The 17,958-nt window shown below is 41.3% G+C and overlaps 1 protein-coding gene across 3 annotated transcripts in view; it reads right to left on the reverse strand.

Moving 5' to 3' along the window:
• Positions 1-17,958, reverse strand: part of foxn3 (forkhead box N3) — an 85,935-nt gene that overhangs the window by 56,892 nt on the left and 11,085 nt on the right. The window contains exon 1 of one of the 3 annotated variants that reach the window (XM_026926310.3): positions 7,017-16,737. The exons of the other annotated variants lie outside the window; for them this stretch is intronic. The gene's annotated coding sequence lies outside the window, so the exon portion shown is untranslated. Of the gene's footprint in view, positions 1-7,016; positions 16,738-17,958 lie in introns of those variants that run through there. 3 annotated transcript variants of the gene reach the window in all.

Consider the following 17,958-nt stretch of genomic DNA (forward strand, 5'->3'; position numbering starts at 1 on the left):
CCTCCATGAGTGTGCATTAAAACAGTCTATGAAGACCAGTGTCTATTTTGCTATAAATCTAAAACCACAGCGACTTTCATTAACGGGGTCAGAAAAAGGAAAACAAAAATAAACAGAAAGTGCTTTTACGCAGCTCCATACAAGCGTCCCTTTTTAATTCTAGCCTAAAAACTTTGTTTATTAGAATGTACACACTCGGCTCAGTGTTTCTAAAGGTATGAGGTCAGGGTTCTGTGCAGGACCCTCGAGTTCTTCCACTCCAACCTTCACACACCATGCCTTCATGGAGCTCGCTTTGTGCACAGGGACATTGTCATGCTGGAACAGGTTTGAGTCTCTGAGTTCCAGTGAAGGGAAACTGTAATGCTTCAGCACACAGAGACGTCCTATACAATTGTGTGCTTCAGACTTTGTGGCAACAGTCTGGGGAAGAAGCACATACAGGTGTGATGGTGCACATACGTTTTTTTTCCTTGTCTATTTATTTATAATCTCATCACCCACTGAGTCACCTGTGTGTTAGATACTGAACAGAGCTACTTAATGAGCTGGTAATTCAGTGTAGTTTCATGTTATATATAATATTTGAAATATCCAGCGTGTCCATTTTTTAAATAACAGATCTAAAAATATCATTTAATAGAAACTAAGAACAACTGCTTTCAATTTTATGTTATTTCTAATATAAAAAAACATCTACAAAAAAAAAAAAAAAACCTCCAATCCAGGAGCACCCGAGTCTGCTCTGACATCTTTGTCCGTATTTTCAAAAATCAAAAGAATTTAATAAATGAAACAAACTTTTTGTGTATTGTGTGCAAATTGGGAACATTTTTCAGCGTCTTTGCTTGTTAGCAGGCCAGCATCCATTTTTAAACACAATCTCAAAGCTTCACTTCGTTCAAAAGAACGTTTTCTTCTGAAAGCAGGGCTTAATGAGGAGAGCTGGCAGAGTGAACACACACACACACACACACACACGCACACACACTCCTGAGGAGATTTATGGATTGATAATAGAGCCATTGCGCATGACTGAGATTCCTGTGTGCTCACGTTACGAGGGGGCGGCGTGAACAGGAGCTGACTTCCCGTCTGAAGAACTAAACATGGCCTCAGAAACAAACACATACTCACGCATACGCACATGCACATGCACACACACACACACACACACACACACACACCAGACCAGTGACACAAACACTCCACTCTCAGTTCAGGAATGTGGAGAATGCTAGCATGCTGTCAGAGGCTAGTTCTGTGGGCAAACACACACACACACACACACACACACACACATGCACAAGGTGGACCTTTCAGTTATGCCACTGAGGCTATATACATTCTGTACAATACGCAAATAGACATTCATTCGTTTATTCATTAATTTATTCATCTTCAGTAAGCGCTCTATCCTGGTCAGGATCACGGTGGATCCGGAGTCTGTCCCTGGACCACCGGCTGTGATGTGGGAATACACCCTGGATGAGAGGCCAGTCCATCACAGAGCACCATGGACACACACATGAATATTCTCCAAAGAAACTCACATTTAAAGTTAAATGACTCTTTTAAGTACATCAGAGTTTTTCCATTAAACTTCCAGGAGCCGTCGGCGAGTCCGGACATGCATTCCTCACTCTCACAGCGACACACCGTTCCTCTTACTTTCACTTCTGTTACGTAATAAATTGCTGTGGACGGAATAAAACATTCCATGTCATGCTGTAATTGGAAAATACTGGAAAAGCGGAATTACTGTTTTTTTTTTTTTTTAACCACCCCTAAGTTATTTTCCTATAACAGCATACAGCATGATCCTGAAGTGTTTTATTCCTCTTATACCACAGCAACTTGCCCATAATTCCAGCTGTTATTTATTACAAAACAACATGTTTACAGCTACGGTTAGTGTTGTGTAACATCCGCAAAACAAGTTCTCACTCATGTTATAGCAGTCTTTTTCCCTCTGTTTTAACGTTAATAAGACAGAAAAAAAAACCGCAAAAGAAGCGTAAACTCATCTGTCCTGAAGATGTCGGAAAAACGTAACATTTCTGACTGTTACAAAGCTCTGACACTGGAGACTCCTTCCATAAATGTTAAACAAACATCTCCTTACAGAAAACATCACCATATCGACAACTACACGTTTTTTAAACCGTACATGTGGAGCATCCGCTGTACACATCCCTATGAATGAGCTGTTACTATAGAAATAATAATGTATTAGAACGAGTGCATTGATATAATTAATCAACATTTTCTGACCAATCATCAATTGCATATAAAGTCTATTTGGTGCCATGACAGAAGCGTTCCCAAATCACTTTTATACACAAGTACCGAGAAAGTCTTTTAAAGATTTTAAATAGCATTAACACGTGTAACTCGATTATGGTTTTAAGAACACGATAGTTGTTTGCTTGCTCATCAGAAGTGGTAACTCTGACTTTACCTGATGTCTGTAAATCCACGTCTAACCCCGTGAGCCTGTTTTATCAGCGTTATCACTAAGATCCATTTCTGTGTGATGCGTCCAAGTCCTCAGGGCCGCCGGCGATGGGAATTCAATCGAATCCGCAATCGCGTGATAAGAATACGACAGCAGGAAGAGTCAGTAACCTTCTAAACCCTGTGTGGCAGTGTGACAGTGATCAGTTCGAGCTATCTTAAACACACGCCTCTCTTTTTCTCTTCATCTGTCTCTCTTTTATATGTTAATTCATTAATGTGCAAGTTTACATCGTGAGATAAAGCATCCACCGGAAACACTGTGACACTAAAAACCTATTATGACTCGACAATCACTTCATAAAGGATGTATTTCCAAACATCGATTCTCTATTGACATGAAAATGAGCGCTCGCTCTCCTAACCCGAAACCGAGCTGACAATCTGTAAATGTTTCTTTTTTTCAGACGCTCTTAAGAGCTTCGGCAATTTAGAGAGCAAAACAAACTTTATTCAGCTTCATTATGGCGAGACCGAAGCGCGAAACGCAAACACTGGAATCATTCATGCAAAAAATCAATGCACTGCATCTTTCCAACGAGGAGCGCTGATGTAGCTTCGCCTGCGGGTGGGGAGCTGCGGTCCCATGAGTCTCTGCACCGAACATTATATTACAACTGACAGGAAAGTAATTTAATTGTGCCGTTGCTATGGCGACGCAGGGCTCTGTTTGGGCTTAATTTACTGCCAACTGCATTCCAAGAGACTTCACGCATCATTCTTGACCAAATTTCCCTCTCTGAAGAAAAAAAAAAACCACGCTGATGACACTTCACGTTTGCTGTTTGATGTTTGCGATAGCATTTATTATTATCATGTAAATGCAGATGCTGTGATACTGAGTGTGCGTGTGTGTGTGTGTGTGTGTGTGTGTTTGCCGGATCGGGTGTTAATGTAGGTGATGAGGCTCAACAGGAAATCGAGCTCTGTCATTAGGAAGGGCCGAGACAGCGTGGAGTCAGTAAAAGAGGAAGCAGGATGGTGGCCAGATTGCTGCCATTATGAACATCTCCTTTCATCTTCTCCGTGATGGAGTGAGAGAAAAATGCTACGGCTCATTCAGACACCACCGAAGATCAAGTGCACTAAAAAGACGAGTGCTTCAAGAAAGTCTTTTAGTGCACGAGACTCTAATAACAATTTACCCCGCCTGAGAAAATCGACTTGGTTACTTATCACGGCTCAGCGCATTATGGCATCATGGGTATTTCCAATAAATACACAACGGCGCAATTAACATAAGTGCGATTATCCCTGCTGCTTTTAGTTGTCATTTTTATTTGTGTCATTGTGTTTAATCTGTGCTATTTCATCTCCTTATTAATCACTTTATTCCTTTGTTTATTCTTTTGTAATAAACAAAGCCTATCCTATTGTCCTAAATCGTGTCATAACACTGATAATATTGCAATTACTATTTTTCATAACGGGTAAAAACGACAGCACATGAGTGCATGCACCAATTAAAGGTGCAGTCAGTGATTTTGAGGCACCTGAGCCTAAAGGTATTTAGACTTAAAATCTGAACAAATATAAAGCTACGCCCCCAAAATACACACACACACACACACACACCGCTGCTCAAGCTAGAACAAGATGTGTATAAAAGAGGCGGAGCTTTGTCTATCTACAGGCAACATGATTGACATGCGAGTACAGACGCTGCCTTGTTCTGATTGGTTGGATGTTGGTGCTTCACATCATTTGTGTTTACAGAGCCATTGGTGCTGAGACTGAAGCTTGTCCTCTGAACAGATATTTTATTGAAGTTATGAGCAGAAAGTTGTCGAAAGTTACAAAAATATCCCAACTTATAAATAAAGACGGCACCTTTATTGCATTTTCATACCAATATGACTAACTGTGAAGACGCATTCAGGTGCTTCCAACTTTTTCCTTACAGGAAGTGCGAGTTAGAGCTCTTTTTGTGCTGATATCAAAGAAAGTGTCTCATACGAGTCACTGTAACCATAACAACGTTTTTACCAGTCGTAACTAGTACGGGTGAAGTAACTAGCCTAGCTTGCTGTAGATTAGATTTACTACTCTCAGTAATGCAGATGAAATGAAGATTGGTGGAACTCTGGTGATGAGGAGGTTGTTTGCTTTCACTGTAGATATTGAGGCAGACAATGAGGAGAATTTGAGCTGCTTGAGTGACTTGACTGTCACAGTTAAAGTGGGACGAACCGGAGAACAACCCAAAACATACAACACACACACTGTTATTTCAGTTACATTGCAACATTGGAATTGTAATAAGTCGTACATCTCGTACACATCTCGCTTACTGACAGGACTCATTTTTTCACCGGCTCTTTGTCCTCCATGGTTATTTTTTTTAGCTTGCCCCGAAACCTGCGTGAGAAGTGCTTGATGTCACTTGAAGCTTTTTCCTGAGTTTTGGAAGCTCTGCTATGACCAAAAAAAAAACCCACACAGGCACTAAGAAAAACACTAAGCATAACGGCAGCCTTAGAGATACAATTCCGAGCCTCTAGAACCTCATAACCGTCTGAATAATTAAAAATAAAATCACAGCCCTGTTTATGACTGGAAGATCTGCACCGAAGCGCCTAACTACAGAGTCAAGTGTGCGCCATTCTGCAGAGAAAAGCCGAGAACAAGTAAAGGCACCCACACATCACTGAACAAACAGGCCTGCTGTGAAAGGGCCTGTATACAAAATGACTACTCCCAATGTTATTTATTGCCGTTGCGCTTCTACGGTCAATTCTCCATACAAAGTGCTCAGCAACAGCCTGTAGATGGCAATGAAAAGGCCCAGGGCTGGCCAGCACACGGGAGCGCGCTGAATTCGAGAGTGGATAATTAAGCGTGACGTTCTGTTAGCAGCCCAAACACCATCTGCCTCCCTAAAACATTTGTTTGTGCTGAAGTCTGAGGTCTGTGTCGGGGGGCTGATTATCAGGATATTAATTAACACACTTTTGGAGTTAAATCCATTACGGTTCTCACAGCTGAGGACGGTGCTTGTCGTTAACGGCATGTAACACATATCTAATAATCTGTGCATGCTTTTTAATAATCAAAGCGCATTTGTATGAATTATGCAGACGTGACGATTACAGAGTTAGCTTTAGGTGTCTAAGATCTTTTATTTAGCAGCGAGTACATGCCTAAGTTGCTGGCGAATAAAAAAAAGTAACTAAGAAAGCTTGTCACTTGCTATCCATGTCTGCCAAAATGAATCTGCGGAGTACTTATACAAGCGAGATATTTAGAGAAACAACTCTGAAGTGTATGTTCTTTACAGGCCGAGCCCTTTCTCGCTGTGACATTTACTGAATCCATCGATTTGCCCTCTTTCTGCCTGAAAATGCTCCGTTTGTGTACAGAGTGCACATCGCATCTCCATTTAGGATTTTCAGCCGTTTAATATTTATCAACAAGAGTTAAAGAAAATAGAGGACTTTTAGCGAGCATGTCTTTATACACTGGCAGAACAACTGAGATGCAGGCGGGTTTTATTACGATACCTGCAGCTAGACAAACCGACAAACTCATATCTCATCTCACAAATTTATATAAGGAATAAAACACTCAGTGTAGTGCTGGTACAGGAAAATTATCAACACCCTGAAGTGTTTTATTACTCTTATACCACAGCAGTTTGCCAATGATTACATTTTTTTTATTCATTGATGAATGACACAGCATACTTTTTATCCATTTATAGCTACATTTAATGTTGTGGAACATCCATGAAACGGGTTCCTGTATATGTTACAGCAGCCGTAAACAGTCTTTCCCTCACCAGCTTCTCTTTTTTCTCTCTCTTGAAGTTAATAAGACAAAAAAATGCAGCTTGTTATGCTACCAAGGAACCACAAGAAAGCATAAAGATGTCTCTGATACCTCTGACACTGGAGACTCCTTCCATAAAGGTTAATTTAACCTCTCCTTCGTAGCTTCACGGAAACTTCACCATAACTATGTTCACACACGTTATTTAATCTGTTTATGAGGAGCGTCTGCTGTACAAGTCCCTGTGAGTGAGTGAGTAAGATAATGTGGTAGAAGGATTGCATTACTGTCAAAGAAAATGAATCAACACCTTCTGACCAATGAGAAGCAAGAATTTAGCACCACTGTAGTATAAGCTGGCGCTAATTAATCATCTGCGTCAGTGTAGAATCGCACGAAAACATTATGAACAACAGCACAAAGTCTCTCAGCAGCAGTTTAGGAAACAGCTTGTACTTTGAAACAAAACTTTTTTTTTTTTGTTCAGAGTGAAGTTAACAATGTTTTCCTCTTTTTTCTCACTAACAAGTAAACTTCGCCAGTGGAAAGCAGGCTGAACATGTGGCCGTGGCTTTCAGTGCTGAACTGAACTCAGAATAAACACACAGAGGAATGCAGAGTGACGCAAACCTCAACGCTGCGCTGAGATCTCCTTACAGTCCGAAACACGTTAATGAAGCTCCGTGAGGAGAGAAAGAGAGAGACCCATGGAGAAGGAGGAAGCTCTGTACCTGCTCTGTGGAGGCTCTCATGAGGCTCGATCCTTTCCTCTGCTCTATCGGGACGCCCTTTAGAAGCAGAGGAACGGCTTCTTGTTTTTCACGCTCCTCAGCAAGCCTCGACTCATCCGGCTCGTGTTTACCTGCGAGAGCTGTGGCTGAGGGTGTAACCTGTGCGAAACCCTCCTTCAGCAGGTGTCACATGTCACATGCCTCAGTAACTCGTGTGACAAGTGCCGGCTTCTCGGTCACTTCAGGAGACTGACGGTGCTCTGTGCACCATTGCAACTAACCGTGATGTCAGAGAAAAACAAACGCAGGAAAGACGCAGCATTCGGGACTCTTTTTGGGCTCGTGCTGAAAGCTGGAGGCTCTTTTGTTCCTCATGTCACTACCTTTTGTTGTGCAATGTTAACTACACCTCCGTCTGCTTCCTGTCTGAAAAAAGAAGATAAAAAAAAAAAGGCCCAGGCATGGCCTCGGCTCCTAACGGAAAATTACATTCAATTAGACATTAGGAGAGGATGTAGAGGTCAAAGGTTATGTACATACTCCGCACATACGGCTAATGAAATCAGTCAATATTAGGGTTCCACAGACATCAAGCTAATGAAGTACCAATAATGCCTCTTTCATGGACTCTAGCTAGTTCAAATAACAACTAAATAAACCTCTTAAAAGTAGAGATGGCACGATACCACGTTTTCTTTTCCGATACCAATACTGAAACCCTGAGTATCAGCTGATACCCATTCGATATTTTTTTTTTTTTTATTCAGTTTTTTATTCTTTCTTTCACACAAAAATCTATTACATACAGTAAATATGCAAAAACAATAAATATAATAAAGTATGAATATAATAAAAAAAAAATCAGTCCTAACAAAACAATACAGTCAAGTCAACATTTTTTAAAAAATCTTCCCCAAATCCAATTCCAATCTTTTCCGTTTGGATCAGATTGAATTCATTCTTTTTTTCTCAGATATCCGATTCACTGTACCGACCCTGGGTATCGGATCAAAAGCATCTCTATTGAAAAGTTTTTCCTGAGTTAACCAAATTCCTCTGCAGGTGTCGTTACGCTGGTCGCTGGTGAATTGTTGCAAAAAATATATATATCAAAAAGGAGGTGTCATGGTAGCACCAATGGGCGCTGAACTACACTACCCATCAGCCTCAGCACATCACATGTCACTAATCACTCTCACCTGTGTCTCATTATACCTTGTTAGCACCATTATTTAAATTCAAATTTTTGTTATTGTCGTGCGTTGTCGTGTGCTGTCATGCGTGCCACAGTCTCGCTTGTAGTCTGTATGTTTTTGCCTTGTATCCATAGTTCATGTTTATGGTTCTTGTTTTCACAGTTTTGGTTGTTTTGTTTTGTTTGTACTGCCTCCATTTACCATTCTGTGACAGGAGGAACCTTAAACAGTTGGAACAGGCAGTTTGATTTAATGATGTGTAATTAATTTTTAAGCATTTATGTTGTTTATTAATTCATTCATCTTCAGGAACTGTTTTATTCTGGTCAGAAGGTAAGCTGAGCTCAAGCTCGAACCCTGGACCCTGACCTGCAGCACCATCATGTTTCCGAGTATTTATTGGAGACTCCTGCCATAAATGTTAAACGCAAAAAAGTCAACGATTACACACGTTTTTTAATCACAATTATGTACTTGAACATGAATGAGCCGTTACTATAGAAACGATATAAGAGCGCAACAATATAAACCTGTGATTTACAGCTGCACTACTGTCAGACCTGCTGTTATAGAAAAATAATCAACACTTCCTGACCAATCACAGTCCAGAATTCGACAGTGCTGTGGTATAAATAGAATTAAGTGAAGGCAGGCATTAGTGTGCTTCCCTCTGCGTCCACACATCTGACCACCAGGATTATATCACTGATGTCCTGTTTAAAAGCCCAAACCAAAAAAGTCTGACTCCAAACGGACAGAAGAGCGAAAGCAAATCACATGAGAACGATTAAATAACTGTAATCAGCGCTCAGAAATGAAAGGAACTCACTACAGTATGTCTGTGTCCAGTGCAGTGAAAATGCAGCGGCACTGTCAGCATACTCTTTCTGTTTGTATTTATACTCTCTCTCTCTCTCTCTCTCTCTCTCTCTCTCTGTCTCTCTCTGTCTCTCAGATCCAAAGCAGTGAGTAAGAGTTTCCACAGCTGTAGGTTGGGTTGCAGGAGGTTGGTGTGTGCAGAGATGATTTACGATCTGTCTTTTGATTAATCCGCTAAAGTGTATTTAATCAAGCCAGAAACCTGCCCACATCCAGCAGTAATCCCTCTACATCCACCTCACTGTCTCTAAATACAGCAACATGCAGCAACACATATGTCCTCTCTCTCTCTGTCTGTCACTCTCTCTCTGTCTTTCTCCCTCTGTTTGTCTCTCTCACTCTGTCTGTCTGTCTGTCACTCTTTATGTCTTTGTAATCTGTCTCTCTCTCTCTCTTTCTCTCTCTCTCTCTCTCTGAGACATTCTTGCCAAAGCAAGTAAATAAATGAACAAATTGTCTCTCTCTCTGCGTGTCTCTCTCTCTATCTCTCTCTTTCCCTCTGTGTCTCTGTCCCTGTTTCCCTTTGTCTGCCTCTCCCTGTCTCTCTCTGTCTGTCATTCTGTCTCACTCTGTTCCTCTCTCTGCCTCACTCTTAGCTTTCTTCTCTCTCTCCCTTGCTGTCTCTCTCTCTTTGTCTTTCTGTAACTCTCTTTGCCTTTATCTCTCTGGCTCTGTCTATCTCTGTCTTTCTCTCCCTCTGTGTCTCTCTGTCTGTCTATCTCTATCTCTCTGTGTCTTTCTCTCCCTCTGTGTCTCTCTGTCTCCATCTCTCACTCCCTCACTCCGTCTCTATCTCATTCTTTGGCTTTCTTTGTCTCTCTCTTACTTTTTGTTTCCCTCTCTCTCTGTCTCTCTCCCTCACTCTCTCTGTCTATCAGTCTGTGTCTCTCTGTCTCACTCTCTAATTCTCTCTCTCCCTCTCTCTCTCTCTGATAAGTACCAGTCACGGGATGTAGGAGTGGATTGTTGGGAATTGTAATTCCGAGTGGATGTGTGAGGGTAATATAACGCGTTATCCGACTCTCTCTCTGACCTGCGCACCCTGAGCTCTACGTGTTTTCGAGCAGCGTCTCATTTCTCTCCATCTGAATGAGGTGAGAGGGGACAGTGGCTTAAAGTGAACACAGCTGGGATCTCATTGAGGGCTTGGCAGAGCGGGGGCTTCCCTTTTATCTCGCTCTGCTTCTCCGCACTCCTCAGCCACTTGATTCCCCCGGCTCAGACCCAGACGCCATGGGGCTCGGATAACTTCCCCATACTTTCACACTCATCTTCACATAACGTGGAACTGCTTTTACATTTATATTATTTTTAGATCTAGCTTAATTTAATGATTAGAGCTAGTTCCAAAACCACGAGTGAATTAAATGTAAATGTTTTTACACATTAACTCTCCAAAGCGATATTTTAGCCAGAATCTGAGATGAAGTCTTCCCTGAAAGCAAGCCAGTGGGATTGAGTTTACATAAACTGAAACCTATCTGGCTTTTTATCCAGTAATAGTAACAGCCGGGTGTGAAATAGAGGTAAAATCTGGCACGGGTAACATTATGAAATGAAAAGCCACTTTAGTGCTTAACCTTACCGTAATGTTCATCCAAAACTAGTGTGTATTCTATCCAGTATTAGTGTATAGATTTCCTCATCTCTAAGATATTATCGCTTCTACAGTTACTTTACACAGGAACTTGACATGACACTCACTCTATGTAATCTAAGACTAATAACACACAGATTAAAACGTTGTTTAACAAAGCAAGACTTTATCGTTTTCACTGATATGGTAAAGTTTTCTGTAAGGAGATGTTTATTTAACATTTAAGAAAGGAGTCTCCAGTGTCAGTGCTTTGTAACAGTCAGAGGTAAAACCATAAGTTTTCTGACATCTTCAGGACAGAAGATTTTACGTTTTGTGTTTTCTCTGTAACATGACAAGCTGTGTTTTTTTTCGTCTTATTAACGTAAGACAGGGAATAAAGAGAGAGTGGTGAGGGAACAAATGTTTATAGCTGCTGTAACGTAACTGACAACAGGAACTAACTTGTTCCACAACATTAAATGTTCCATAATATTAAATGTAACTATAAACAGATTAAAAAAGTATGAAATGTCATTTTTTAATTAATAACCAGAGCAATTGTTGGCAAATTGCTGTGTTATAAGAAGAATATAACACTTGGGGATGTGCTGTTATAGGTAAATAATCAACTTTAGGGTGGTAGGAGTGACTCTGCTTCATCACACCACCCCGTCGTTGATTAATCTCCTGTAACAGCACTCCCCCAGGTGTGTTATTCCTTACTTATAGGAAGCTTAAGGTAAGGCAATATCAGCTAACACTCAGTGTTAAGGATTATTAATTAAAAAGGCCACAGTTACGTTTGAGATATTGATGTTTGGGCTAGTGAGAACCAGTGCCTGGCTAATAAATTTGGAAAAGAAACTTGTGACTAATGAGCTACAGAGTTAATTTCATTCCCAGCAGGTTAGCATTTTAATCTACAGGACATGAAGAACTGAAGAACTGACCATGTGGATGCAGAAATTCTGGCCACGTCTCTGATCGTTTTAATAAGCTCTCTTAATCTTCGCTTGCTAACCTCTTAGACCTGCGCAAAGCTGTCGTGGATTAAGACGACAAGATCCAGAAATCACACAGATACAGTAAAGCAGATTATAGAGAGTGTTGCACCTCAGAACTGAGGGTTCATTACAGCTGAGACAAAGACATGATAAAGTCTGTAACCGCATGAATTTTCCCCTTAGACGTCATTAAGCTCCATTACAGCTCGTTTGTGCTGTTTGAGATGCAGGTTCTTATCCATGCTCTCTTCCCAGCTCTCTGTTGCCTAGGAGTAGAGGTGCAGGCTGGCTGCCGCGGCAACTGTGTCACCACGGTTACCCAGAGGCGCCCGGGCGTCCGTTTCCATAGCAACGACGGCGGCTGGGTCGGGGTGACAGGCTTCGTTAATTCTTTCGCCCGTGAACCCCAGGGGAGCTCCGCCATTTGTCCTCATTCCCACTGGTCTTTGACATCGTATTAAGAGTATTATTTTTGCACCGAGGTTTGAGTTATTACCCCCAATTTTTCCCCTCATTCTGCCATCATTTATCGAGGGTACATGGCATAAAGTGGTACAAATTGAAGAAAAACCTTCAGAGGAATGCCGTAATGGCTTTCTTGTGCCTGCAGATTTTCGGGTTTAATGCAAAATATTGTACATTTCTGTTTCTCGTCTCTTGCTGCGGCAGATAATCACATCCCTAAGGCTGAGAGCTGAGCTGCAAGGTGAGGTCACACACTCTATAAAATAACACCTGACCTCTGCACGGCCTTTACCCGGTGTCCTTGTCCACTCCAGGCACGCGATTACTGTCCAGCATTAACACGGTGTGTAAAGCCAGAGGCAGTGTGGACATAAGGGACGATGGAGATTTTGTGAGCTCGGCTTCAGTACATATGAAGTGGATGAGAGCGACGGCGCTGGTATGAAGGACATCGAGCAGATCGGTGTGTTGTGCGTGTTGTGTGTCGGTGTGTAATGAGTTTTACAGCACACTGCATGGCTTTATTATTCACTGCAGGATAATTGAGATTCTGTCTCGCTTATTGTGCTTTGGTCTGGATCAAGTGCTGGGTCAGCATCTTCAGCACAGAGACGCACTAAAGCCTAGAGCTGAGCTTCATGCTGCGCTGTTACAGGAAAATAATCAACGACGGAGTGGTGTGATGAAGCAGAGTTACTGATACCATAACAAACTTATTTATTTTTCTATAAGAGCATGCCCGGATGCATTCCTCTTATTCCACAGCAACTCTCCAGCACAATTCGCTGTTTTATTTATTAAGGAACGACACATACCTAACCTGAAACTGGAGACTCCTTCCATAAATGTTAAATAAACATCTCCTCACAGAAAACTTCACCATATCAACGATTACACGCTTTTTTTGTTGATCTGTTTATCATTACATGGAGCGCCATAATACAAATCCCTGTTAATGAGCAGTTACTATAGAAACGATAACGTATCAGAGTTAGCATTTTATTATAAACCTGTGATCTGCATCAACACCTTCTGACCAATCACAATCCAGAAACAGTGTGTATGTGGGAGTGTTTGAATGATGCAAATTGGAAAGTTCAAACATTATCAGTAGAGATATGATCATAGTGTGCTGGGTTTTGAGTGTGAAAACTATAACACATACCCACACACACACACACACACACACACACACACACACACACACACACTTTTCGACATTTCTGTTCTCTAACAAATCCGACCCTGTGGGGTTTTATCTTTGTTGTAAACGAGCTCTCTGATTCGGAGATTGAGACAGGCTCAACCAGGCAGCCGGACCAGGCTAAGCTCTAACATTTCGCTGAAGGTCAGTGAGCAAAATGTGATGTGAAATCCAACAGCTTTATCATTTTTTTTTTCCCCGAGTAGAAGGCTGCCTGCTTTCCGTGAATGCCGCTGCTCGGCTAGCGCTTGGCTAATACACCTAGCCAGCCATGCACGAGAATGGAAACTAATGTAATCCCAGGTTGCAGAGGTGCAGCCAAGCCGGTCTCCAGGAAAGACGCCAAAGTGTGTGTGTTTTAAGAAGCTCAGATACACTTGTAGACACACAGGATGGTGTTGCGAGGATGCGTGGTTCGGGGCCTGGGGAGAGCACCCAGGAGACACAGAATTAAATTTGGCTGGGGATCAGCGGTGAGGGAAACCCGGTTAGGAGCCGAATCCATGGTTACACACCCTCGAGGGGGAAAGGGCACTTAATGAAAATTAAGACACTGCTCCTAACTCGCTCGATTCATCAGTCTGTGAATGGGACTCGAGACGGTGGATTTCTGAATGAACGTTTATAAAACTCACACATCTTTCTTCTCTCAAGGACTCTCTTTCTTTTTTAGAGCAGGTGAGTGCAGCAAAGCTGCTTTCCCTCTAACAGGCCATTTAAATGAGCACAAACTGGGTCGGTGTGTGACGTGTTTCATTAACAAACAGCGCAGCATCATGCAACAACACAGAACAACACAATTAATAGTGTTGCACACAGGTGTGACGGCGTCTCCGCTGCACTGCGTAACATTACTGTTTCAGGGAGGCCGTGTGCGGCGTTCCTATTATCACAGAGAACGAGTGAGAGAGTAAAGGGCTTCCGCATTTCTTCTACAGTCTGAGAAACGTAGTGTAGCTAAAATCATGACGGTGACAAGCTGAACGAGTACTCGTTATGTAATCGCTTAATCGATGGGCAGACTACTACCAGAAATTTGCTAATTGATTTTCTTTGGCCTGACACTAAATAAAACATCACTTAGTGAGGTGATGTTCATGCACGCCATGTCCATATAGAGAATTTTTGGTTTGGTTGGTACCAAGAAAAGAGCTCGGCTCTCACCACAACGTCGTCGAGAACAAATCGCACTCTTCACTGTTTCAGTAATTTAATAATCCACATTCACATGGCAAATTCTACTTTTAGTTTAAATGACCCATGAAGTAGGGTTCGAAATACATGCATGCCATTTACACAAAAAAGGTCCTTACAGTTTTCAAATTGTAAAAACTGAATAAAAAAATCTGTCCTAAAAGCAGTGATATTACTTGTAAGTAGCAGTAAAATAGAGACATTTTTGTGAACTATGTAGTGCACTATGCATGCACTAGTGCATGTTCTACGCTATGTTCTCTATGTAATGAGCAAATACAGTTAATATGTTGCTTAAACAGTTAAATAAATATATCATTCTAGCATCAAGATGAACATTTTTGGCAACTTTGAGTTTTTAACTCGATTTCCAGGGCATGTTTTATGTGACATCACCTGACTGACTCCATCAGGTTACAGCTCAAGCAAGAAAATCCAACATGGATGCCAAAGTGCTGTTAGAAAAAAACAGAAAGTCTTATCATTGAGTACATCTGAGGAGATTTACGATGTGTCAAATCAGAGCTATTTCAACTCAGAATACAATCAATCTAAGCTAATTAGCTAGTACAACTGAAAAGCAGTGCTGTTATGGTTAGTGTACGTACTGCTAAGCTGCTTTTTTCCATATCAGTACAAAACTCGCTCCGATCCACCAGTGAAAAAAGAAAAACAAGTAGAACTCAATGCCAACAGTTTTGATGTGAATGACTCCACCGCCAACAAGTCTAGTCCTTCTTGTTACTAATTTATACGCCTGAAATCCCCTTAAAATATACTTCAAACAGGAAGGAAGCTATTGAAGAAAAACTGTTTCAGACATCTGACCTTGCTGTGACCTTTGGATCAATTCCAAAGTCTAATCAGTTCATTTGCTGCCTACAATGATAATGCCATATAAATCCAAAAATCAGTAAACCACTCATTCTTGAGATATCACGCTGATGATCTCGGATAGATGCCCGGATGGAGAGATGGACAGAGGTATAAAAACACATCTGTGGGGTAAATAAACTGAATTTATTTTTACTATTACGTTATTTATGTTTGATGTCTGCTCTTTGTGATTTTCTTTGCTTAAGAAAGTAAAACAATTTCCACTTAATGTGATTTACGCAATAGGACCACAGTGTAGAGCTGCCATGTAGAAGGGAGAAAGTAGGTTGCTAGTAAAGAAATAAAAACATGGCCTTATTAATAAATCAAATGCATTTGGATTTTACATGTGCTCAATATACTTAGCTGTGTCATGTTTGTGACTTTAAAAGGTGCTTTACGTGTAGAAATATAAAAAACTCAAAACTGCTAAATAAATCAGAATGAATTGTTTTGAAGTAAAGGCACCGGAGTTCCAGCCTTAATAGCGGTTTCCGTCTTAGATCTACATCTCGGACGCATCCTGGTCGAGTCAATAAGGGGGAAAGTGCTGCTTCTTTACGAGCCTGGATGATGTACATATAAGAGCAGTCTTACTGATCCAAAGCGTGGCCATAAAGGCGCTGGCTCAGTGATAAACCTCCCACAGTGGAGACTGATGCTATCACGTGGAGCAGCGAGACATGATGTAGGGAGGGTCAGATAGAAGTGAAAGCGAGCGAGAGAGTGGTATGGGAGAAAAGCGATTGTGGGTTCCTGTGCTCACGAAGCGTGACGTGTGGAGCTGATTCGGTGCTCGGCGCACAGGGAGAAATCCGGCTAGATGAGCTTGCCGAGTTGAGTCTTAATCTTTAATCAGTGCTGCTGGATCAGTAGCGCTCGTTCACGCACCACTGATAATGCCACCTCCTGTCCCGCCGTATCTACCACCAAGCACACGCCAAGCCTTTTTCTGTGTCCTCTGCTAATCATACACACTTACACACACACACAACCCCCATCTTCCTCTAATAATCACTCTGCCCTTCTTACACACAAACCAGTACACATATTCAAGAGGTCGAAAATGTCTCAGAGGTTGGCCTTGGCGAGGTAAAAGCTCGTTCATCAGCCAGCTGTCCTATAATCCGTGTGATAAAACTAAACAAATCTCAAGGTCCGGCCATCCCGGGGCTTTTAAAGCACACACAAAGCCGAGCGACCTCATTTTCCGAGCCGTGATAGCGGGCGAGAATGAAATATCGTTGGTGAATGAGAGAGACTGTGTTTAAACATTTCAAGTCATTCATCCGGTTGTTGAATGACCATTCACACATACACACACACACACATATAGTTCTGCATCCATAATAGATTAAAGCCGGCTTGATTGAGAGGTCTTTTTTTCATAAGAATGACTGAATGTGTGTAAATAAAAAAAAGAAAAATGGTGGCTCTATTCTGATTAACAAAGACAGCAATATAGCCGCTTCCTGTATCACACCATTACATTACACAGATCCAATCACAGACACACACACACACACACACACAAACACACACACACACACACAAATTCGGTTGGCGTAATTAAAATGCTATTCATTGCTTTTGATTAGCAGATAAGGTTAAATGGTTGCAAATGAGTTATTCTGAAACTAGCGTGCACGCAAAGGTGAACACGATTAAACTGTAAATACTTATGTCAACAGTTTTTCACGTGCAAATTGCATGCAAATGCCGTGTCGTGCATGATGGAGGTTCACGTAGCCCGGGTGGAAATGCCAATGAACTATGCTAATAAGCAGGAACGCAAGCACGACGGTTTTCCTGAACATACCAACACAGTGGAAATGATAGCTCTAATGTTTGAAAATGAACCAGAGTGCTTTGTTGCAAAATAAAATTATAGCTCTTAACCCTGGTTATACCATCATGTAGAAAATGTTTCTTAAAATAATAAATATGAATATGTAAAAGATAAATAATAATGCTTTGTAACAGTGTTGTAAATGCAACAAATGATTAGTGAGATAAGAATGTTCAAGAACATGAAGACTGTTCATCCTGCTGACTAAGTGAAGCTGTAGAAAGTGTACATGCTTCATAGCAGTGTTATAATTGTGTTTTTTTTTAAATAAAAAAAAAGCTTCATTCATTCAACTTCATAAATAAGTGAAGTTGTAGAAGGCAAAATCTCCAAAGTACATGAATTGTCCTTCTGCTCAGTTTAGCATCAACAGAAAGATGGCACAGCCCAAAAGACACAAGGTATGATTGAATCAATATGTAAGTCAATTCGATCGCGAGTCGATTCCGAGTTGAATCGCTTTCTCACTAGAGTTCACTTAGAAGCGCACTGAGACTCGTCGTTTCACTTTCGTCTGAGTGTTTCATTGCCATGTTCTCTCCTGCCTAAAGAAGCGCACCATGAAGGAGAACACGCTAGGGTTCGGGTTCAAACTGTATGTGTGAAAGCAATCTTAGGTCCGGAGATCTGATTCATAAAGTCCTTTACATAGACAACTGAGACAAAATGAATTGTAAGCTATATCATGTGACTGTT

The sequence above is a fragment of the Pangasianodon hypophthalmus genome, chromosome 10 (genome assembly GCF_027358585.1).
Source record: "Pangasianodon hypophthalmus isolate fPanHyp1 chromosome 10, fPanHyp1.pri, whole genome shotgun sequence".
Lineage (NCBI taxonomy): Eukaryota > Metazoa > Chordata > Actinopteri > Siluriformes > Pangasiidae > Pangasianodon > Pangasianodon hypophthalmus.